The sequence below is a fragment of the Mustelus asterias genome, chromosome 10 (assembly GCF_964213995.1).
Source record: "Mustelus asterias chromosome 10, sMusAst1.hap1.1, whole genome shotgun sequence".
NCBI classification, from domain to species: Eukaryota; Metazoa; Chordata; class Chondrichthyes; order Carcharhiniformes; family Triakidae; genus Mustelus; species Mustelus asterias.
In genome coordinates, this window is record NC_135810.1 from 125,851,629 (window position 1) to 125,876,364 (window position 24,736).

General features: G+C 49.4%; 1 pseudogene across 1 annotated transcript in view; it reads left to right on the forward strand.

Annotated features, from left to right (window-relative positions):
* Positions 1–1,926: 1,926 nt before the first annotated feature.
* LOC144499957 (amyloid beta precursor protein binding family B member 1-like) overlaps positions 1,927–24,736 on the forward strand; it is a 106,678-nt pseudogene continuing 83,868 nt past the window's right edge. Inside the window, exon 1 of the transcript XR_013498910.1 lies at positions 1,927–2,751. The product of XR_013498910.1 is annotated as an amyloid beta precursor protein binding family B member 1-like (transcript). The remainder of the gene's footprint in view (positions 2,752–24,736) is intronic.

Consider the following 24,736-nt stretch of genomic DNA (forward strand, 5'->3'; position numbering starts at 1 on the left):
GACAGGATTATGGAGAATCCCAAGGCATTTTATACATACGTTAGGAACAAGAGGGTTGTTAGGGAAAGAATCGGACCTCTCAGGGACAAAGGAGGGGAATTATGCTGAGAACCAAAGGAAGTAGGTGAGATCCTAAACGAATACTTTGCATCAGTATTCACAAAGGAGAGGGACATGTTGACTGGTCGTGTCTCAGAGAGATGTGTTGACCCGTTAGAAAAAATCTCAATTACAAGGGAGGAAGTGTTAGGTTTTTTCGGAAACATTAAGACAGACAAATCCCCAGGGCCAGATGGCATCTATCCTAGACTCCTCAGGGAGGCGAGAGATGCAATTGCTGGGCCTCTAACAGAAATCTTTGTCTCGTCACTGGACACAGGTGAGGTCCCAGAGGATTGGAGGATAGCAAATGTAGTCCTGTTATTTAAGAAGGGTAGCAAGGATAACCCGGGTAATTATAGGCCGGTGAGCTTGATGTCCATGGTAGGGAAGTTGTTGGAGAAGATTCTTAGAGATAGGATATATGCGCATTTAGAACTGAATAATCTCATTAGCGATAGACAGCATGGTTTTGGACGAGGGAAGTCATGCCTCACAAATTTGGTTGAGTTTTTTGAGGAGGTGACAAAAATGATTGATGAGGGAAGGGCCGTGGATGTCGTCTATATGGATTTTAGTAAAGCGTTTGACAAGGTCCCTCATGACAGGCTGGTGCAAAAGCTTAAATCTCATGGGATAAAAGGTGAGCTAGCTAGATGGGTGGAGAACTGGCTTAGCCATAGAAGACAGAGGGTAACAGTGGAGGGGTCTTTTTCCGGTTGGAGGTCTGTGACCGAAAGCTTATGGTATTTGCTACCAAATAAACCTGTTGGACTTTAACCTGGTGTTGTGAGACTTCTTACTAGTGGTGTTCCGCAGGGCTCTGTACTGGGACCTCTGCTGTTTGTGATATATATAAATGATTTGGAGGAAGATGTAACTGGTGTGATCAGTAAGTTTGCGGACGACACGAAGACTGCTGGAGTTGCGGATAGTGATGAACATTGTCAGAGAATACAGCAGGATATAGATAGGCTGGAACATTGGGCGGCGAAACGGTAGATGGAATTTAATCCAGATAAATGCGAAGTGATGCATTTCGGTAGATCTAATGTAAGGGGGAGCTATACAATAAATGGCAGAACCATCAGGAGTATAGACACACAGAGGGACCTGGGTGTACAAGTCCACAGATCCTTAAAGGTGGCAGCACAAGTGGAGAGGGTGGTGAAGAAGGCATATGGCATGCTTGCCTTTATTGGACGGGGCATAGAATATAAAAGTTGGCATATGACGTTGCAGCTGTATAGAATGTTGGTTAGGCCACATTTGGAATACTGCGTCCAGTTCTGGTCACCACACTACCAGAAGGGTGTGGAGGCTTTGGAGAGAGTACAGAGAAGGTTTACTAGGATGTTGCCTGGTATGGAGGGTCTTAGCTATGAGGAGAGATTGGGTAAACTGGGGTTGTTCTCCCTGGAAAGACGGAGGATGAGGGGTGACCTAATAGAGGTCTATAAAATTATGAAGGGCATAGATAGGGTGAACAGTGGGAAGCATTTCCGCAGGTCGGAGGTGACGAACACAAGGGGTCACGGGTTCAAGGTGAGGGGGGCAAGGTTCAACACACGTGTCAGGGGGACGTATTTTACACAGAGGGTGGTGGGGGCCTGGAATGCACTCCCAAGCAAGGTGATTGAGGCGGACACGCAGGGATCGTTTAAGACTTATCTAGATAACCACATGAACAGACTGGGAATTGAGGGATAGAAAAGAATGGTCTAGTTGGGCACATGAGCGGCGCAGGCTTGGAGGGCCGAAGGGCCTGTCCCTGTGCTGTTTTGTTCTTTGACTGACCATTGTCAGAGAGATATCACAAGTATGATGGGCGGAATGGCCTTCTGTCAAAGTTTATGGAATGGTGTTGGTAGCAGCTGTTTAACTGTCTCCCCTCTGTTTAATTTCAGAGTGATAGAGGCACCATGTCAAGCTCTGTCAGTAACCAGACAGGCCTGGTGAATGTCACAAGCTGTGTGACCCCAACACTGACTCTCAACCTGCGCTCCTCACACAATGAGTTGCTTAATGCCGACATCAAGAGGTCAACACCACCCAAGGGGCGTAAGGTTTATGCTTCCACTGATCTTCAAGCTGCTATGGGACTGGCTGATGAGACAGTCAATAGCAAGTGGCTAAAGGACGGGAGGAACCAGATGCGCAAGGCCGCGGAGAATGAGAGGAAGGACCAGAATCGGAACATTACCTCAAAGACAGGAGAGACTGAGAGTTCAGCAAACAAGGAAGAGCCAGAATCAGGAGATAAGGACCAAACAGTGAGCCAGGCTCCGGCCCAGAGTAAAGGCTTTCTCAGTTACTACATGGGCTTGGAGCTCTCTCTTGACGCGTGCGGTGAGAATTCTGACAAAGGACAGCCTCTGGTCATCCAGCTGGATCAGGGAGACTTTGAGAGCTGTGAGTCTCACTCAGCTGCTCTGCCGTCTGACATCCAGCCAAGCTCGATGGTGGATGGCGAGCTGTCAGTGGAAGATGCTGCAAAGTCCAGACTAACCGACCCAATAGAGGCTCCCAGTGAAGATCGGAAAAACTCCTGTCTGTTCTTTGGAATGAGGAATACAGCTGCAAGTGACGAGGACTCGAGTTGGACCAGCCTGTCCCAAGGCAGTGCTTCCTGGAGCTCCCCTGATGATATCGGTACGTTCCAACTTCTCTTCAGTTTCACCTGGGGGATAAGGGTGCTGGGAGATCTGATGAAATAGGAGCAGGGGAAGCCCATTCAGCCCCTTGAGCTTACTTTACCAAGCAATGGGATAATTGCTGATCTGATTATGGCCTCAATTCCGCTTTCCTGCTTGTTCCCAAACCCCTGTCCCCACTTTTTATAGATCAAAAATATGTCTAACTCTGCCTTAAATAGGAACAATGACCCAGTCCGCACTGCTCACTAGAAATTGGGGGTGGGGGAGAACATGGAGGGAGAGAAGGGGTTTGATTTGATTTGATTTATTATTGTCACATGTATTAACATACAGTGTAAAGTATTGTTTCTTGTACGCTATACAGACAAAGCATACCGTTCATAGAGAAGGAAAGGAGAGAGTGCAGAATGTAGTGTTACAGTCTTTGGTAGGGTGTAGAGAAAGATCAGCTTAACACAAGGTAAGTCATAGAGTCATACAGCATGGAAACAGGCCCTTCGGTCCAACTTGTCCATGCTGCTCTTATTTATTTTTAAAAACCCCTAAGCTAATCCCAATTGCCCGCATTTGGCCCATATCCCTCCATACCCATTGTACCCATGTAACTATCTAAATGCTTTTTAAAAGATAAAATTGTACCCGTCTCTACTACTACCTCTGGCAGCTTGTTCCAGACACTCACCACCCTCTGTGAAAGAATTGCCCCTCTGGACACTTTTGTATCTCTCCCCTCTCACCTTAAATCTATGTCCTCTAGTTTTAGACTCCCCTACCTTTGGGAAAAGATATTGACCTTGTCTGTGCCCCTCATTATTTTATAGACCTCTATAAGGTCACCCCTCAGCCTTCTACACTCCAGAGAAAAAAGTCCCAGTCTATCCAGCTTCTCCTTATAACTCAATCCATCAAGTCCCGGTAGCATCCTAGTAAATCTTTTCTGCACTCTTTCTAGTTTAATAATATCCTTTCTACAATAGGGTGACCAGAACTCTACACAGTATTCCAAGTGTGGCCTTACCAATGTCTTGACAACTTCAACAAGACGTCCCAATTCCTGTATTCAATGTTCTGACCGATGAAACCAAGCATGCCGAATGCCTTCTTCACCACTCTGTCCACCTGTGACTCCACTTTCAAGGAGCTATGAACATGTACCCCTAGATCTCTTTGTTCTGTAACTCTCTCCAACACCCTACCATTAACTGAGTCCATTCAAAAGTCTGACAGCAACAGGGAAGATGCTGTTCTTGAGTTGGATGGTACACGACCTCAGACTTTTGTATCTTTTTCCCGAAGGTGGAAGAGAGAATGTCTGGGGTGAGTGGGGTCCTTAATTATGCTGGCTGCTTTGCTGAGGCAGCGGGAAGTGTAGACAGAGTCAATGGATGGGAGGCTGGTTTGCGTGATGGATTGGGCTTCATTCACTACCTTTTATAGGTAGGCTAGCCAGTAACATTAGGAATGATAGTAAAAGTTTCTTTAAATACATTAAAAACAAACGGGAGGCAAAAGTAGACATTGGGCCGCTCCAAAATGACGCTGGTAATCTAGTGATGGGAGACAAGGAAATAGCTGAGGAACTTAATAAGTACTTTGCGTCAGTCTTCACAGTAGAAGACATGAGTAATGTCCCAACAATTCAGGAAAGTCAGGGGGCAGAGTTGAATATGGTTGCCATCACAAAGGAGAAAGTGCTAGAGAAACTAAAAGGTCTGAAAATTGATAAATCTCCGGGCCCAGATGGGCTACATCCTAGAGTTCTAAAGGAGATAGCTGAAGAAATAGTGGAGGCGTTAGTTATGATCTTTCAAAAGTCACTGGAGTCAGGGAAAGTGTTGATGTGGAGATGCCGGCGTTGGACTGGGGTAAACACAGTAAGAAGTTTAACAACACCAGGTTAAAGTCCAACAGGTTTATTTGGTAGCAAAAGCCACACAAGCTTTCGAGGCTCTGAGCCCCTTCTTCAGGTGAGTGGGAATTCTGTTCACAAACAGAACTTATAAGACACAGACTCAATTTACATGAATAATGGTTGGAATGCGAATACTTACAACTAATCCAGTCTTTAAGAAACAAAACAATGGGAGTGGAGAGAGCATCAAGACAGGCTAAAAAGATGTGTATTGTCTCCAGACAAGACAGCCAGTGAAACTCTGCAGGTCCACGCAACTGTGGGAGTTACAAATAGTGTGACATAAATTCTGATTCTAGGATCGCATGATAAAGACTCAGGAGGAAAAAAGCAGAAATATTTATGTGAAATAGTGTGACATAAACCCAATATCCCGGTTGAGGCCGTCCTTGTGTGTGCGGAACCTGGCTATCAGTTTCTGCTCCGCGACTCTGCGCTGTCGTGTGTCGCGAAGGCCGCCTTGGAGAACGCTTACCCGAATATCAGAGGCCGAATGCCCGTGACCGCTGAAGTGCTCCCCAACAGGAAGAGAACAGTCTTGCCTGGTGATTGTCGAGCGGTGTTCATTCATCCGTTGTCGCAGCGTCTGCATAGTTTCCCCAATGTACCATGCCTCGGGACATCCTTTCTTGCAGCGTATCAGGTAGACAACGTTGGCCGAGTTGCAAGAGTATGTACCGTGTACCTGGTGGATGGTGTTCTCACGTGAGATGATGGCATCTGTGTCGATGATCCGGCACGTCTTGCAGAGGTTGCTGTGGCAGGATTGTGTGGTGTCTTGGTCACTGTTCTCCTGAAGGCTGGGTAGTTTGCTGCGGACAATGGTCTGTTTGAGGTTGTGCGGTTGTTTGACCTTCAAACGGGACCTTCAACCGGTGCTATACACTAGATACATCGATGACATTTTCTTCCTTTGGACTCATGGTGAACAATCACTGAAACAACTCTATGATGACATCAACAAGTTCCATCCCACCATCAGGCTCACCATAGACTACTCTCCGGAATCGGTTGCATTCTTGGACACGCGCATCTCCATTAAGGACGGTCACCTCAGCACCTCACTGTACCGCAAGCCCACGGATAACCTCACGATGCTCCACTTCTCCAGCTTCCACCCTAAACACGTTAAAGAAGCCATCCCCTACGGACAAGCCCTCCGTATACACAGGATCTGCTCGGATGAGGAGGATCGCAACAGACACCTCCAGACGCTGAAAGATGCCCTCATAAGAACAGGATATGGCGCTAGACTCATTGATCAACAGTTCCGACGCGCCACAGCGAAAAACCGCACCGACCTCCTCAGAAGACAAACACGGGACACAGTGGACAGAGTACCCTTCGTTGTCCAGTACTTCCCCGGAGCGGAGAAGCTACGGCATCTCCTCCGGAGCCTTCAACATGTCATTGATGAAGACGAACATCTCGCCAAGGCCATCCCCACACCCCCACTTCTTGCCTTCAAACAACCGCACAACCTCAAACAGACCATTGTCCGCAGCAAACTACCCAGCCTTCAGGAGAACAGTGACCAAGACACCACACAACCCTGCCACAGCAACCTCTGCAAGACGTGCCGGATCATCGACACAGATGCCATCATCTCACGTGAGAACACCATCCACCAGGTACACGGTACATACTCTTGCAACTCGGCCAACGTTGTCTACCTGATACGCTGCAAGAAAGGATGTCCCGAGGCATGGTACATTGGGGAAACTATGCAGACGCTGCGACAACGGATGAATGAACACCGCTCGACAATCACCAGGCAAGACTGTTCTCTTCCTGTTGGGGAGCACTTCAGCGGTCACGGGCATTCGGCCTCTGATATTCGGGTAAGCGTTCTCCAAGGCGGCCTTCGCGACACACGACAGCGCAGAGTCGCGGAGCAGAAACTGATAGCCAGGTTCCGCACACACAAGGACGGCCTCAACCGGGATATTGGGTTTATGTCACACTATTTCACATAAATATTTCTGCTTTTTTCCTCCTGAGTCTTTATCATGCGATCCTAGAATCAGAATTTATGTCACACTATTTGTAACTCCCACAGTTGCGTGGACCTGCAGAGTTTCACTGGCTGTCTTGTCTGGAGACAATACACATCTTTTTAGCCTGTCTTGATGCTCTCTCCACTCCCATTGTTTTGTTTCTTAAAGACTGGATTAGTTGTAAGTATTCGCATTCCAACCATTATTCATGTAAATTGAGTCTGTGTCTTATAAGTTCTGTTTGTGAACAGAATTCCCACTCACCTGAAGAAGGGGCTCAGAGCCTCGAAAGCTTGTGTGGCTTTTGCTACCAAATAAACCTGTTGGACTTTAACCTGGTGTTGTTAAACTTCTTACTGTGTCAGGGAAAGTCCCAGAGGATTGGAAAATCGCTGTTGTAACCCCACTGTTCAAGAAGGGAACAAGAAAAAAGATGGAAAATTATAGGCCAATTAGCCTAACCTCAGTTGTTGGCAAAATTCTAGAATCCATCGTTAAGGATGAGATTTCTAAATTCTTAGAGGTGCAGGGTCGGATTAAGACAAGTCAGCATGGATTTAGTAAGGGGAGGTCGTGCCTGACAAACCTGTTAGAGTTCTTTGAAGAGATAACAAATAGGTTAGACCAAGGAGAGCCAATGGATGTTATCTATCTTGACTTCCAAAAGGCCTTTGACAAGGTGCCTCACGGGAGACTGCTGAGTAAAATAAGGGCCCATGGTATTCGAGGCAAGGTACTAACATGGATTGACGATTGGCTGTCAGACAGAAGGCAGAGAGTTGGGATAAAAGGTTCTTTCTCAGAATGGCAACCGGTGACAAGTGGTGTCCCGCAGGGTTCAGTGTTGGGGCCACAGCTGTTCTCTTTATATATTAACGATCTAGATGACGGGACTGGGAGCATTCTGGCCAAGTTTGCCGATGATACAAAGATAGGTGGAGGGGCAGGTAGTATTGAGGAGGTGGGGAGGCTGCAGAAAGATTTAGACAGTTTAGGAGAGTGGTCCAAGAAGTGGCTGATGAAATTCAACGTGGGCAAGTGCGAGGTCGTACACTTTGGAAAAAAGAATAGAGGCATGGACTATTTTCTAAACGGTGACAAAATTCATAATGCTAAAGTGCAAAGGGACTTGGGAGTCCTAGTCCAGGATTCTCTAAAGGTAAACTTGCAGGTTGAGTCCGTAATTAAGAAAGCAAATGTAATGTTGTCATTTATCTCAAGAGGCTTGGAATACAAAAGCAGGGATGTACTTCTGAGGCTTTATAAAGCACTGGTTAGGCCCCATTTGGAGTACTGTGAGCAATTTTGGGCCCCACACCTCAGGAAGGACATACTGGCACTGGAGCGGGTCCAGCGGAGATTCACACGGATGATCCCAGGAATGGTAGGCCTGACATACGATGAACGTCTGAGGATCGTGGGATTATATTCATTGGAGTTTAGGAGGTTGAGGGGAGATCTGATAGAAACTTACAAGATAATGAACGGCTTAGATAGGATGGACGTAGGGAAGTTGTTTCCATTAACAGGGGAGACTAGGACGCGGGGGCACAGCCTTAGAATAAAAGGGAGTCACTTTAGAACAGAGATGAGGAGAAATTTCTTCAGCCAGAGAGTGGTGGGTCTGTGGAATTCATTGCCACAGAGGGCTGTGGAGGCCGAGACGTTGAGCGTCTTCAAGACAGAAATTGATAAATTCTTGATTTCTCGAGGAATTAAGGGCTATGGGGAGAGAGCGGGTAAATGGAGTTGAAATCAACCATGATTGAATGGTGGAGTGGACTCGATGGGCCGAATGGCCTTACTTCCGCTCCTATGTCTTATGGTCTTATAGTTCCTTGCAGTCTTGGGCAGAGCAGGAGCCCATACCAAGCTGTGATACAACCAGAAAGAATGCCTTCTATGGTGCATCTGTAAAAGTTGGTGAGAATTGTAGCTGACGTGCCAAATTTCCTTAGTCTTCTGAGAAAGTAGAGGTGTTGGTGGGCTTTCTTAACTATAGTGTCAGCATGGGGGGGACCAGGACAGGCTGTTGGTGATCTGGACACCTAACAACATGAAGCTCTCGACCCATTTCTACTTCGTCCTCATTGATGTAGACAGGGGCATGTTCTCCACTACACTTCCTGAAGTCGATGACAATCTCCTTAATTTTATTGACATTGAGGGAGAGATTATTGTTGCCGCACCAGTTCACCAGATTCTCTATCTCATTCCTGTACTCTGTCTCATCATTGTTTGAGATCCGACCCACTACGGTGGTGTCATCAGCAATCTTGAAAATCGCATTGGAGAGGAATTTGGCCGCACAGTCATAGGTGTATAAGGAGTACAGCAGGGGGCTGAGGACACAGCCTTGTGGGGCACCGGTGTTGAGGATGATCGTGGAGGAGGTGGTGTTGCCTATCCTTACTAATGTAGTCTGTGGGTTAGGAAGTTCAGGATCCAGTCGCAACGGGAGGAGCCCAGGCCACGGAGTTTGGAGATGAGTTTTGTAGGAATAGTGGTGTTGAAGGCTGAGCTGCAGTCAGTAAATAGGAGTCTGATAGAGGTGTCCTTGTTATCTGGGTGTTCCAGGGTTAAGTGCAGGGCCAGGGAGATGGCTTCAGCAGCAGGACAGTGTTCACTAGATAACCTTTCCTGAAGGTTTTACAATCGCCCGTCATGCCAGGTGGGGGCTTTGCAGAAACAAAGCAGCCAGCTTGGGTGTGGGTGTGGGAATGCAGTGTGGTGTGGAGGGATCTCGGCCCTGGCGATGCCTCCCTCTGCCCATAGGCAGCTGTTAGCTGGCTAAATGTCCCATTCCACCCAGCACACAGACGCATGGCTGCATGTGCTGTCGCCCCCTCATTCTATTTTTCAAGTATATTTGTTTATTTCATGGGGTGATTAGACAGCTAGTCAGGAGCCTGTGTACCTGACTGATCTCGGGTGATTATCGCTGTTTGTTCCTGTTATCAGTCTGATAACATTCTGCCTCAGCCCACAGTTCATTCCTACCAGCGTTTGCCCAGGGCTGTGCCAGGAAGTTTCTGCCTTGTTCCGCTCTATCATTATCAGTTTGTGTTCACTCCTGAAACTTGGACAAGATCACCATACTTTAGCTTTACAGTGTAGAGGGAGCTTTACTCTGTATCTAACCCCGCGCTGTACCTGTCCTGGGAGTCTTTGATGGGGACAGTTTAGAGGGAGCTTTACTCTGGTATCTAACCCTGTCCTATATCTATGAATGTGGAAAATAGGAACAGAAGTAGACCATTCGGCCCCTCGATTTTGCTCCGCAATTCAATAAGAACATGGCTGATCTGTTTGTGTAGCGATGGAAGGGTGTTTTTCAGAATGGGGATCTGTAGCTAGTGGTGTTCCACAGGGATCAGTGCTGGGACCTCTGTTGTTTGTGGTATATATAAATGATCTGGAGGAAAATGTGGGTGGTCTGATTAGTAAGTTTGCGGAAGACACGAAGATTGGTGGAGTTGCTGATAGTGCTGTGGATTGTCAGAGGATACAACAGGATAGAGATAGATTGGAGACTTGGGCACGGAAATGGCAGATGGAGTTTAATCCGGACAAATGTGAGGTGATGCATTTTGGAGGATCAAATTTAATTGTGAATTATACTATAAATGGCAGAACCCTGTGGAACATTAACATACAGAGGGATCTGGGCATGCAGGTCCACAGTTCCCTAAAAGTGGCAACACAGGTGGCCATGATGGTTAAGAAGGCATATGGCATGCTTGCCTTCATCAGCCAGGGCACTGAATACAAGAGTTGGGAAATCATGTTGCAGCTATATAAAACCTTGGTTAGACCGCATTTGGAGTATTGTGTGCAATTCTGGTCGTCACACTGCCAGAAGGATGTGGAAGCTTTGGAGAGAGTGCAAAGAAGGTTCACCAGGATGTTGCCTGGTCTCGAGGGTGTTGGCTATGAGGAGAGGTTGAATAAACTAGGATTGTTTTCAATGGAAAGACGGAGGCTGAGGGGAGACCTGATAGAGGCCTAGAAAATTATGAGAGGCACAGACAGGGTGGATAGTCAGAGGCTTTTCCCCAGGGTGGAAGTGTCAATTACAAGGGGGCACAGATTCATAGAAACCCTACAGTGCAGAAGGAGGCCATTTGGCCCATCGAGTCTGCACCGACCACAATCCCACCCAGGCCCTACCCCCACATATTTACCCGCTAATCCCTCTAACCTACACATCCCAGGACTCTAAGGGGCAATTTTTAACCTGGCCAATCAACCTAACCCGCACATCTTTGGACTGTGGGAGGAAACCGGAGCACCCGGAGGAAACCCACGCAGACACGAGGAGAATGTGCAAACTCCACACAGACAGTGACCCGAGCCGGGAATCGAACCCGGGACCCTGGAGCTGTGAAGCAGCCGTGCCGCCCACTGTGCTACCGTGCCGCCCTACTGTGCCGCCCGGGTGAGAGGGGGAAAGTTTAAGGGAGATGTGTGGGGGAAGTTTCTCATAGAGAGTGGTAGGTGCCTGGAACGCGCTGCCAGAGGAGGTGGTGGAAGCAGGCACATTAGCAACATTTAAGAGGCATCTGGATGGGTGCATGAACAAGGAGGGAATAGAGGGATACGGACCGAGTAAGGGCAGAAGGTTTTTTTTGGTTTAGTTAGGGTATCGTGATTGGCACAGGCTTGGAGAGCCGAAGGGTCTGTTCCTGTGCTGCTCTTTGTTTTTTGTTCTTCGAGATCCGACCCACTATGGTGGTGTCATCAGCAAACTTGATAAAGGAGCTGGGGTGGATTTTGGCCACACAGTCGTAAGTGTACAGAAAATTGTAAGGGGCTGAGTTCACAGCTTTGCAGGGCACCGGTGTTAATAAGTCAATTTCTCCATACCGGGGATCATCCTGGTGAACCATCTCTGAACTGCCTCCAATGAAATAATATCTTTCCTTAAATCAGGTGACCAAAATTGCTCACAATTCTCCAGATGTGGTCTCACCAGCACCTTGTAAATTTGCAACAAGACTTCCCCACTCTTATACTCCAACCCCCTTGAAATAAGGGCCAACATTCCATTGGCCTTCCTGCTGTGCCTGTGCGCCAGCTTTCTGTGTATTGTGCACAGATATCCCCATTTCCCTTTGTGTTGTAGCTTTCTGCAGTTTAACTCAATTTAAATAATACTCTGTTCTTTTGAACAACTTCACATTTTCCCACATTATACTCTATTTGCCAACTTTTTTCCCACTTTTATCTATCAATATCTCTTTGTAAACTGTCCTCTTCACAAACTTTCCAATCTTTGCATATTCACTCCTCTCATCAAAGTCATTGATCTAGATTGTAAAAGCGTCCCAGCACAGACCCTGCAGGACTCCACTCACCACAGCATGCCAATCAGAAAGACCCTGTTTTCTGCCAATCTTCAATCCAGCTTTACTCTGTCTCTGGTGTTGATGTAAACTTCAGTGAAGAGGAGCTCTGAGTGTTCCCCTCCTGCTCTGTGTAAATTCCAATGGGGAGGCAGAACTTGTCCCAGTTCCCTCACACCCTTTCCTGTTAACCCTGCTCCCTGTCTGCAGGGAACTGGGACCCTGATTCTCCAGACAGAGGGAGGAAGCAAACTCCAGGTCACTCACCCTCCTGATCTTTGCAGGAATTGCACCTTTCTGACACAGCCTGTCCCTTCACTCATTCTTCCCTCCTTTCATCTTTCCAGCTGTTCCCTTTAACACCTCCCATTAATTCTCATGTATAGAGTACGAAGGCTATTTGACCCATTAGCTGCTTTTTACATCATTCACAATAGTCACTAGCTCCCTGCTCCTTTCCCACAGATCTGAAATTTCCACCCACTGATTACTCACTCTCTCTCTACCTCAGTGGCCTCTTGATCTCTCCTTGCCTTGGTGTGTGCTCCCTCTCCCTCCGAATGGTTGGAGAGGCATCAGTGTCCCTCTTCCTGGGGTTGATGGGGCTGAGGATTTCCTCTTCTCCCTTGGGGTGAGCGGATTGGTAGGTGTGGGGCACTGAATTTGAGGGGTTGCAGTCAGTGCGGCGTCAGGATTGGGGGACGGGGCTGAGGTGTGGGGGTGGGGCGGGGCCAGGATGGGGCAGGACCAAGAAGGGGGCTAAGGCCGTCATTGGAGAGCCTACGGCACAATGGGGGGAGGGCGGGGGTTGTTGTGTCCCTTCGGAGTGGTGGTGTCACCATTGTCGCTGAGATTGGGTGTCGGGGACACTGTCACATGTTGGAGGGGTTGGGGCCTTCAACGCTGCAACTGGAGTGCTCCATTGTTGCATCCAGCGGGTAAGTGCAGCATTGGGACTAAGAGCATGACAGCGTCATGCCCGGGGGTTGGGGGGGGGAGCTCCTGGGGACAGCGTCTGGGATTGGGGCAGGACTTGGATTGGGGGTGGGGTCAGGATTGGGGGCGGGTCAGGGATTGGGGGCGGGGTCAGGATTGGGGGGGTCTGGGATTGGGGGCGGGGTCAGGATTGGGGGCGGGGTCAGGATTGGGGGCGGGGTCAGGATTGGGGGCGGGTCGGGATTGGGGCAGGGTCTGGGATTGGGGCAGGGTCTGGGATTGGGGCAGGGTCTGGGATTGGGGCAGGGTCTGGGATTGGGGCAGGGTCTGGGATTGGGGGCGGGTCTGGGATTGGGGGCGGGGTCAGGATTGGGGGCGGGGTCAGGATTGGGGGCGTCAGGATTGGGGGCGGGTCTGGGATTGGGGCAGGGCCTCTGGGGCAGCCTGCGTGTCTTTGGGATGAATCAGCAGTCAGAGCTTCTGTCAGAAGGATGAAGGATTATTTCTTGGCCATCGTACTGTTTGATCATTGGCCAGGTATAGTGTCAATTCCCATAGTAACCATCACAGAGCCTCTGCAATGCTGCTTGTTCCCTTGCTGCTGCTGAGATTATCCACTGAAACTGTCCGTCTTGTTGTGTGAAATAAGGAATTGTGAGAAGTCGATCATCTCCGGCTGAATCTGTCCCAGGATCTGCGGACTGTTTCAGCAGTGGAGACTGCCTGTGAAATCGGAACAAACCACACTGATAGGAGTGGATTTGGCAGGGGGAGAGGAGGAAGTGTGGACGGGTGTGGGTGGGGGGGGAAGGGAGTGAGGCTGGGGAGAGTGGAAGGTGTGAGGAGAGAGGGGGGCGAGGCTGGGGAGAGTGGAGAGAGGGGGGAATGAGGCTGGGGAGTGGAGGGTGTGAGGAGAGAGGGGGCGAGGCTGGAGAGAGTGGAGGGTGTGGAGAGAGGGGGGATGAGGCTGGGGAGAGTGGAGGGTGTGGAGAGAGGGGGGACAAGGCTGGGGAGAGTGGAGGGTGAGGAGAGTGGGGGACGAGGCTGGGGAGAGTGGAGGGTGAGGAGAGTGGGGGACGAGGCTGGGGAGAGTGGAGGGTGTGAGGAGAGTGGGGGACAAGGCTGGGGAGAGTGGAGGACGAGGCTGGGGAGAGTGGAGGGTGTGAGGAGAGGGGGGTGAGGCTGGGGAGAGTGGAGGGTGTGCGGAGAGAGGGGGGACGAGGCTGGGGAGAGTGGGGGACGAGGCTGGGGAGAGTGGAAGGTGTGAGGAGAATGGGGGACGAGGCTGGGGCGAGTGGAGGGTGTGGAAGAGAGCGGAATGAAGGTCGGACATGGAAGGGGAGAGATGGACGCGTGTCTGGGGAGTGGAGGGCAGGAGGGGATTGCTGAATTGGCCTGGTCCAAGTATTGTGATTCGATATGATTCTTCACCCAGAGGGTGGGGAATATGTGGAATTCACTACCACAGAAAGTAGTCGAGGCCAAAACGTTGTGAGATTTCAAGAAGAAATTAGATATTGCTCTTGGGACTAAAGGGGGGAAGGGGGGGATCAGGATATTGAATTTGATGATCAGCCATGGTCAAAATGAATAGCAGAGCAGGCTCGAAGGGCCGAATGGCCTACTCCTGCTTCTTGTTTCTATGATTTAATTTGATTTATTATTTTTTTTAGAAAGCCACAGCACAAACAGGCCCTTCGGCCCACAAGTTGCGCCGATCATATCCCCGCCTCTAGGCCTATCTATAGGAAACAGAGGGTGGTGGTTGATAGTAAATATTCATCATGGAGTGCGGTTACAAGTGGTGTACCTCAGGGATCTGTTTTGGGGCCACTGCTGTTTGTAATATTTATTAATGATCTGGATGAGGGTATAGTTGGGTGGATTAGCAAATTTGCTGATGACACCAAAGTCGGTGGTGTGGTAGACAGTGAGGAAGGGTGTCGTAGTTTGCAGGAAGACTTAGACAGGTTGCAAAGTTGGGCCGAGAGGTGGCGGATGGAGTTTAATGCGGAGAAGTGTGAGGTAATTCACTTTGGTAGGAATAACAGATGTGTTGAGTATAGGGCTAACGGGAGGACTTTGAATAGTGTGGAGGAGCAGAGGGATCTAGGTGTATGTGTGCATAGATCCCTGAAAGTTGGGAATCAAGTAGATAAGGTTGTTAAGAAGGCATATGGTGTCTTGGCGTTTATTGGTAGGGGGATTGAATTTAGGAGTCGTAGCGTTATGTTGCAACTGTACACAACTCTGGTGCGGCCGCACTTGGAGTACTGTGTGCAGTTCTGGTCCCCACATTACAGGAAGGATGTGGAGGCTTTGGAGAGGGTGCAGAGGAGGTTTACCAGGATGTTGCCTGGTATGGAGGGGAGATCCTATGAGGAGAGGCTGAGGGATTTGGGATTGTTTTCGCTGGAAAGGCGGCGGCTAAGAGGGGATCTTATTGAAACATATAAGATGATTAGAGGTTTAGATAGGGTGGATAGTGATAGCCTTTTTCCTCTGATGGAGAAATCCAGCACGAGGGGGCATGGCTTTAAATTGAGGGGGGGTAGTTATAGAACCGATGTCAGGGGTAGGTTCTTTACCCAGAGGGTGGTGAGGGATTGGAATGCCCTGCCAGCATCAGTAGTAAATGCGCCTAGTTTGGGGGCGTTTAAGAGATCCGTAGATAGGTTCATGGACGAAAAGAAATTGGTTTAGGTTGGAGGGTCACAGTTTTTTTTTAACTGGTCGGTGCAACATCGTGGGCCGAAGGGCCTGTTCTGCGCTGTAATGTTCTGTGTTCTATGTTCTATAGCCCTCAATCCCATTAAATCCCATGTACTCATCCAGAAGTCTCTTAAAAGACCCCAACGAGTTTGCCTCCACCACCACCGACGTCAGCCGATTCCACCCACCCACCACCCTCTGAGTGAAAAACTTACCCCTGACATCTCCTCTGTACCTACCCCCCAGCACCTTAAACCTGTGTCCTCTCGTAGCAACCATTTCAGCCCTTGGAAATAGCCTCTGAGAGTCTACCCTATCCAGACCTCTCAACATCTTGTAAACCTCTATCAGGTCACCTCTCATCCTTCGTCTCTCCAGGGAGAAGAGACCAAGCTCCCTCAACCTATCCTCATAAGGCATGCCCCCCAATCCAGGCAACATCCTTGTAAATCTCCTCTGCACCCTTTCAATGGCTTCAACATCTTTCCTGTAATGAGGTGACCAGAACTGCGCGCAGTACTCCAAGTGGGGTCTAACCAGGGTCCTATAAAGCTGCAGCATTATCTCCCAACTCCTAAACTCAATCCTTCGATTAATGAAGGCCAGTACGCCGTACGCCGCCTTGACCGCATCCTCCACCTGCGAGGCCGATTTAAGAGTCCTATGGACCCGGACCCCAAGGTCCTTCTGATCCTCTACACTGCTAAGAATGGTACCCTTCATATTATACTGCTGCTTCACATGTATTAGTATACAGTGAAAAGTACTGTTTCTTGCGTGCTATACAGACAAAGCATACCGTTCATAGAGAAGGAAAGAAGAAAGTGCAGAAAGCTTTTATGACCAGAGGAAATTCTATCTAAATAAAACAGGAGGGATCAACTGGCAACTTAAAATTTGGAAAAAGCAAAGACCCACCATGTGCAATTGACCCTGCAAAGTCGTCTTCACTAACCTCTGGGAGAGAAAGAAGGTGAAAAAGGGGAAATGACAAGGACGCGAGAGGCGATGTTCTCTTGCAACTTGTACAGGAGCCTTGGCTTTTCACCATGTTTATTAATGCATTAGATTTTTTTTCATTCATTGGGACATGGGCGTTGCTGGCTGGGTCAGCATTTATTACCCATCCCTAGTTGCCCTTGAGAATGTGGTGGTGGTGAGCTGCCTTCTCGAATCGCTGCAGTTCATGTGTTGTGGGTTGACCCACAATTCCTTTAGGGAGGGAATTCCAGGATTTTGACCCAGTGACTGCGAAGGAATGACTATATATTTCCAAGCCAGGATGGTGAGATGCTAGGAGGGGAGCTTGCAGGTGGTGGTGTTCCCATGTATCTGCTTCCCTTGTCCTTCTAGATCGAAGTGGTTGTGGGTTTGGAAGGTGCTGTCTCAGGATTTTTGGTGAATTGCTGCAGTGCATCCTGTAGATGGTACACACGGCTGCTACTGAGCGTCGGTGGGGGAGGGAGTGGATGTTTGTGGATGTGGTGCCAATCAAGCGGGGCTGCTTTGTCCTGGATGGTGTCGAGCTTCTTGAGTGTTGTTGGAGCTGCACTCATCCAGGCAAGTGGGGAGTATTCCATCACACTCCTGACTTGTGCCTTGTAGCTGGTGGACAGGCTTTGGGGAGCCAGGAGGTGAGTTACTTGCTGCAGTATTCCTAGCCTCTGACCTGCTCTTGTACCGACTGTGTTTATGCAGTGAGTTCAGTTGAGTTTCTGGTCAATGGTAACCCCAAGGATGTTGGCAGTGGGGAATTCAGTGATGGTTACACCATTGAATGTTAAAGGGTGGTGGTTAGAGTGTCTCTTCTTGGTGATGGTCATTGCCTGGCATTTGTGTGGTGTGAATGTTACTGCCACTTGTCAGCCCAAGCCTGGATATTGTCCAGGTCTTGTTGCATTTGAACACGGGGCTGCTTCAGTATCTGAGGAGTTGCGAACGGTGCTGAACATTGTGCAATCATCGGCGAACATCCCCACTTCTGACCTTATGATGGAGGGAAGGTCATTGATGAAGCAGCTGAAGATTGTTGGGCCCAGGACACTACCCTGAGGGACTTCTGCAGAGATGTCCTGGAGCTGAGAGACTGACCCTCCACAACCACAACCATCTTCCTTTGTACCAGGTATGATTCTAATCAGTGGAGTGTTTTCCCTCTGATACCCATTGATTCCAGTTTTGCTCAGGCTCCTTGACGCTGCACTCGGTCGAATGTGGCCTTGATGTCAAGGGCTGTCACTCTCGCCTCACTTCTGGAATTTAGCTCTTTTGTCAATGTTTGAACCAAGGCTGTGATGAGGTCAGGAGCTGAGTGACCCTGGCGAAATGCAAACTGGGCGTCACTGAGCAGGTGCTGCTTGATAGCACTGTTGATGACCCCTTCCATCACTTTACTGATGATCGAGAGTAGACTGATTGGGCGGTAATTGGCCGGGTTGGGTTTGTCCTGCTTTTTGTGTACAGGACATACCTGGGCAATTTTCCACAAGGCCAGGAAGGGTAAAGCTCGGGTGATTGAGAGCACCCCGGTGGATGTGCCCCTACACAACAAGTACTCCTGCCTGAGTACTGTTGGGGGGGACAGCCCGCCTGGGGGAAGCAGCAGTGGCCGTGTCTCCAGAGTGGAGTCTGGCCCTGTAACACAGGCGGCTAAGGAAAAGCGGAGGAAGGCAGTGTTAATCGGGGACTCGACAGTAAGGGGGTCGGACAGGCGTTTTTGCGGAGGCAGGCGGGAGTCTCGGATGGTGGTCTGCCTCCCTGGGGCCGGGATCCAGGATGTCGCTGGGCGAGTCCCAGAAATCCTGAGGGGGGAGGGAGAGGAGCCAGAGGGGGCGGTACATATTGGTACCGCTGATGTGGGAAGGAAGGGGGAAGGCATCATGAAAAGAGAGTATAGGGAATTAGGGAGACAGCTGAGAAGGAGGAAAGCAAAGGTAGTAATCTCAGGATTGCTGCCTGTGCCACAGGAGGGTGAGGGCAGGAATGGAGTGAGGTGGAGGATGAATGTGTGGCTGAGGGACTGGGGCAGGGATTCAGGTTCAAGAACAAAGAACAATACAGCACAGGAACAGGCCCTTCGGCCCTCCAAGCCCGCGCCGCTCCCCGGTCCAGGATTGAATCCTGAATCCAGGATCCCCGCCCAATTTTCCAGCCTATCTACATCCTAATATCCTATCCACCGAGCTGTCCCTCACAGCTACGATGCTTTGTTCATCACAACCTATTAACTCACCCCCACCCCCCCATTCCAGACCATGTGATCTCCAGGGAGAGGCGAAAACCCAGAGTGAAAACCCCAGGGCCAATATGGGGAAAAGAAAATCTGGGAAATTCCTCTCCGACCCCCTGTGGCGATCGAAACGAGTCCAGGAGATCACACTGGCCCTGATCAGAAAATGCTTCCCAACCCTATTCATTTCCACTTCTGCTTTACGAACACCATCTGAATTCCCTGCCCCCGAGACAGGTTCCCAGCTATCCGCAGTCTCGCTCTGTACTGGCACCAGCAAGATGATCATAGAATGAAGCCTTGAAACGAGAAACAAAGAACAATTAGCCCGCGCCGCTCCCTGGTCCAAACTAGACCACTCTTTTGTATCCCTCCATTCCCACTCCGTTCATATAGCTGTCTAGATAAGTCTTAAACGTTCCCAGTGTGTCCGCCTCCACCACCTTGCCCGGCAACACATTCCAGGCCCCCACGACCCTCTGTGTAAAATATGTCCTTCTGATATCTGTGTTAAACCTCCCCCCCTTCACCTTGAACCTATGACCCCTCGTGAACGTCACCACCGACCCGGGGAAAAGCTTCCCACCGTTCACCCTATCTATGCCTTTCATAATTTTATACACCTCTATTAAGTCTCCCCTCATCCTCCGTCTTTCCAAGGAGAACAACCCCAGTTTCCCCAATCTCTCCTCATAACCAAGCCCCTCCATACCAGGCAACATCCTGGTAAACCTCCTCTGTACTCTCTCCAAAGCCTCCACGTCCTTCTGGTAGTGTGGCGACCAGAACTGGACGCAGTATTCCAAATGCGGCCGAACCAACGTTCTATACATCTGCAACATCAGACCCCAACTTTTATACTCTATGCCCCGTCCTATAAAGGCAAGCATGCCATATGCCTTCTTCACCACCTTCTCCACCTGCGACGTCACCTTCAAAGATCTGTGGACTTGCACACCCAGGTCCCTCTGCGTCTCTACACCCTTTATGGTTCTTCCATTTATCGTGTAGCTCCTCCCTACATTATTCCCACCAAAATGCATCACTTCGCATTTATCAGGATTGAACTCCATCTGCCATTTCTTTGCCCAAATTTCTAGCCTATCTATATCCTTCTGTAGCCTCTGACAATGTTCCTCACTATCTGCAAGTCCTGCCAGTTTTGTGTCATCCGCAAACTTACTGATCACCCCAGTTACTCCTTCTTCCAGATCATTTATATAAATCACAAACAGCAGAGGTCCCAATACAGAGCCCTGCGGAACACCACTAGTCACAGGCCTCCAGCCGGAAAAAGACCCTTCCACTACCACCCTCTGTCTTCTATGACCAAGCCAGTTCTCCACCCATCTAGCCACCCCTGGCTAGATCCTGGTCCAGTTCCTGGACCATTGGGACCTCTTTAGGGGCAGGTGTGACCTGTACACAAAAAACGAGTGGCACTTGAATCCCTGGGGGACCAATATCCTGGCGGGAAGGTTGGCTAAGGCTACTGGGGAGAGTTTAAACTAGATAGGATGGGGGGAGGGGATCGAGACGAGGTGACTGGGAGTGAGGAAGTTAGCTCGCAAACAGAGAAGGGTTATAGACGGTGCAAGAGGGAGGATGGACAGGGGATAGAGAAGGAGAGAGCTCAGACCAAAGGATTGAGATGTGTTTACTTTAATGCCAGGAGTATAGTGAATAAAGGGGATGAGCTCAGAGCGTGGATCGATGCCTGGAAGTGTGATGTGGTGGCCATTACGGAGACTTGGATGTATCAGGGACAGGACTGGATACTCCAGGTGCTGGGATTCGGATGTTTCGGGAAGGACAGGGAGGGAGGCAAGAGGGGGTAGAGTGGCACTGCTGATCAGGGATAGTGTCACAGCTGTAGAGAAGGTGTATGCTGTGGAGGGATTGTCTACAGAGTCTCTGTGGGTGGAAGTTCGGAGTGGGAAGGGGTCGATCGCTTTGCTGGGAGTTTTCTATAGGCGCCCAATAGTGACAGGGAGGTGGAGGAGCAGATAGGGAAACAGATCCTGGAGAGTTGTGATAATAGCAGAGTTGTTGTGATGGGAGACTTTAATTTCCCAAACATAGATTGGAATATCCCTAGGGTAAGGGGATTGGATGGGGAGGAGTTTGTTAGGTGTGTTCAGGAGGGTTTCCTGACACAGCATGTGGACAAGCCTTCAAGAGGAGAGGCTGTACTTGATCTGATACTGACCAATGAACCTGGACAGGTGTCAGATCTCTCAGTGGGAGAGCATCTTGGGGATAGCGATCATAACTCTATCTCCTTTATGCTTGCATTGGAAAAAGAGAGGATCGGGCAAGCTAGGAAAGCGTTTAACATAGAACATTGAAAGCCACAGCACAAACAGGCCCTTCGGCCCACAAGTTGCGCCGATCACATCCCCGCCTCTAGGCCTATCTATAGCCCTCAATCCCATTAAATCCCATGTACTCATCCAGAAGTCTCTTAAAAGACCCCAACGAGTTTGCCTCCACCACCACCGACGTCAGCCGATTCCACTCACCCACCACCCTCTGAGTGAAAAACTTACCCCTGACATCTCCTCTGTACCTACCCCCCAGCACCTTAAACCTGTGTCCTCTCGTAGCAACCATTTCAGCCCTTGGAAATAGCCTCTGAGAGTCTACCCTATCCAGACCTCTCAACATCTTGTAAACCTCTATCAGGTCACCTCTCATCCTGCGTCTCTCCAGGGAGAAGAGACCAAGCTCCCTCAACCTATCCTCATAAGGCATGCCCCCCAATCCAGGCAACATCCTTGTAAATCTCCTCTGCACCCTTTCAATGGCTTCAACATCTTTCCTGTAATGAGGTGACCAGAACTGCGCGCAGTACTCCAAGTGGGGTCTAACCAGGGTCCTATAAAGCTGCAGTTTATATGGAGTAAGGGGAAATATGAAGACATAAGGCAGCAAATTAGAGGAGTAAATTGGAAGGAGGTATTCTCGGTGAAATGTACAGAAGAGAGGTGGCAGTTTTTCAAGGAATGTCTGTCTGGAGTTCGACAGGACAACGTTCCGAGCAGACAGGGAGGAGTTGGTAGGTTAAAGGAACCGTGGTGCACGAAAGCTGTGCGGGACCGAGTCGAGAAGAAAAGGAAAGCATACAAAACGTTCAGAGAGCTTGGCGAAGATAGGGATCTCGATGAGTACACGGTGTAGGAAGGGACTAAAGAAGAAAATTAGGAGAGCCAGAAGGGGTCACGAGAAGGCCTTGGCAGGTAGGATTAAGGAAAATCCTAAGGCGTTCTATAAATATGTGAAGAGTAAAAGGACGAGGCGTGAAGGAATAGGACCTATAAAAGGTGAAGGCGGGAAAATCAGTATGGAACCAGTAGAAATGGCAGAGGTGCTTAATGAGTATTTTGTCTCGGTTTTCAAAGAGAAGGACCTGGGTGGATGTACTGCGGGCTTGCGGTGGACTGAAAGGATTGAGTATGTGGACTTTAACAAAGAGGTTGTGCTGGAATCTTTGAATGGCATCAAGATAGATAAGTCGCCGGGTCCGGATGGGATGTACCCCAGGTTACTGTGGGAGGCGTGGGAAGAGATTGCAGAGCCTCTGGTGATGATCTTTGCGTCGTCGATGGAGACGGGAGAGGTGCCGGAGGATTGGAGGATTGCGGATGTGGTTCCTATTTTCAAGAAGGGGAATAGGGATAGCCCAGGAAATTACCGACCGGTGAGTCTAACCTCAGTGGTTGGTAAGCTGATGGAGAAGATCCTGAGGGACAAGATTTATGAACATTTAGAGAGGTTTAGTATGCTCAAGAATACTCAGCATGGCTTTGTCAAGGGCAGATCGTGCCTTACGAGCCTGGTGGAGTCCTTCGAAAATGTGACTAAACACATTGACGAAGGGAAAGCGGTAGATGTGGTTTATATGGATTTTAGCAAGGCGTTCGATAAGGTCCCCCATGCAAGGCTTCTAGAAAAAGTGAGAGGGCATGGGATCCAAGGGGCTGCTGCCCTGTGGGTCCAGAACTGCCTTGCCCAAAGCAGGCAGAGAGTGGGTATAGATGGGTCTTTTTCTAAATGGAGGTCGGTCACCAGTGGTGTGCCCCAGGGATCTGTTCTGGGACCCTTGCTGTTTGTCATTTTCATAAATGACCTGGATGAGGAAGTGGAGGGATGGGTTGGTATGTTTGCTGACGACCCGAAGGTTGGTTGGGTTGTGGATAATCTGGAGGGATGTCAGAAGTTACAGAGGGGCATAGATAGGATGCAAGACTGGGCGGAGAAGTGGCAGATGGACTTCAACCCAGATAAATGCGTAGTGGTCCACTTTGGCAGGTCAAATGGGATGAAGGAGTACAATATAAAGGGAAAGACTCTTAGTACTGTGGAGGATCAGAAGGACCTTGGGGTCCGAGTCCATAGGACTCTAAAATCGGCCCCGCAGGTGGAGGAGGTGGGTAAGAAGGCGTATGGTGTGCTGGCCTTTATCAATCGAGGGATTGAATTTCGGAGTCCGGGGATAATGATGCAGCTATATAAGACCCTCGTCAGACCCCACTTGGAGTACTGTGCTCAGTTCTGGTCGCCTCATTACAGGAAGGATGTGGAAAAGATTGAAAGGGTGCAGAGGAGATTTACAAGGATGTTGCCTGGATTGAGTGGCATGCCTTATGAGGATAGGCTGAGGGAGCTCGGTCTTTTCTCCTTGGAAAGACGTAGGATGAGAGGAGACCTAATAGAGGTATATAAGATGTTGAGAGGCATAGATTGGGTGGACTGTCAGAGGCTTTTTCCCAGGGTGGAAATGGCTGCTACGAGAGGACACGGGTTTAAGGTGCTGGGGGGTACCTACAGGGGAGATGTTAAGGGGAAGTTTTTCACACAGGGTGGTGGGTGAGTGGAATCGGCTGCCGTCAGTGGTGGTGGAGGCAAACTCAATCGGATCTTTTAAGAGACTCCTGGATGAGTACATGGGACTTAATAGGATGGAGGGTTATAGGTAGGCATAAAAGGTAGGGATATTTTCGGCACAACTTGAGGGGCCGAAGGGCCTGTTTTGTGCTGTAGCTTTTCTATGTTTCTATAAAAAGTTTATTTTTAAAGTTTATTTATTAACACTGCATTGACGTTTCTGTGAAAATCCCCGAGTTGCCATACTCCGGTGCTTGTTCGCGTACACTGAGGGAGAATTTAGCTCGGCCAATTCACCTACCCTGCACATCTTTGGACTGTGGGAGGAAACTGGAGTACCCGGAGGAAACCCATGCAGACATGGGGAGAATGTGCAAACTCCACACAGACAGTGACCCAAGCCAGGAATGGAACCCGAGTCCCTGGTGCTGAGAGGCAGCAATGCTAACCACTCTGCCACCGTGCCATCCCAGTGTTGGATAGATGCCAGTGTTGTAACTGTACTGGAAGAGCTTGGCTAGGGGAGCGGCAAGTTCTGGAGCACAAGTCTTCAGTGCTGTTGCTGGAATGTTATCAGGGCCCATTGCCTTTGCAGTATTCATTGTCTCCAACCGTTTCTTGATATCACGTAGAGTGAATCGAATTGGCTGGAGACTGGAGTCTGAAATGCTGGGGCCACTGGAGGAGGCCGAGATGGATCATCCACTCGGCACTTCTGGCTGAAGATTGCCGTGAATATTTCAGCCTTATCTTTTGTACTGATGTGCTGGACTCCTCCATCATTGAGGATGGGGATATTTGTGGAGCCTCCTACTCCAGTGAGTTGTTTAATTATCCCCCACTATTCACAACTGGATGTGGCAGGACTGCAGAGCTTAGATCTGATCCGTTGATTGTGGGATCGCTTAGCTCTGTCTATTACTTGCCGTTTGGCATGCGAGTAGTCCTGTGTTGGAGCTTCA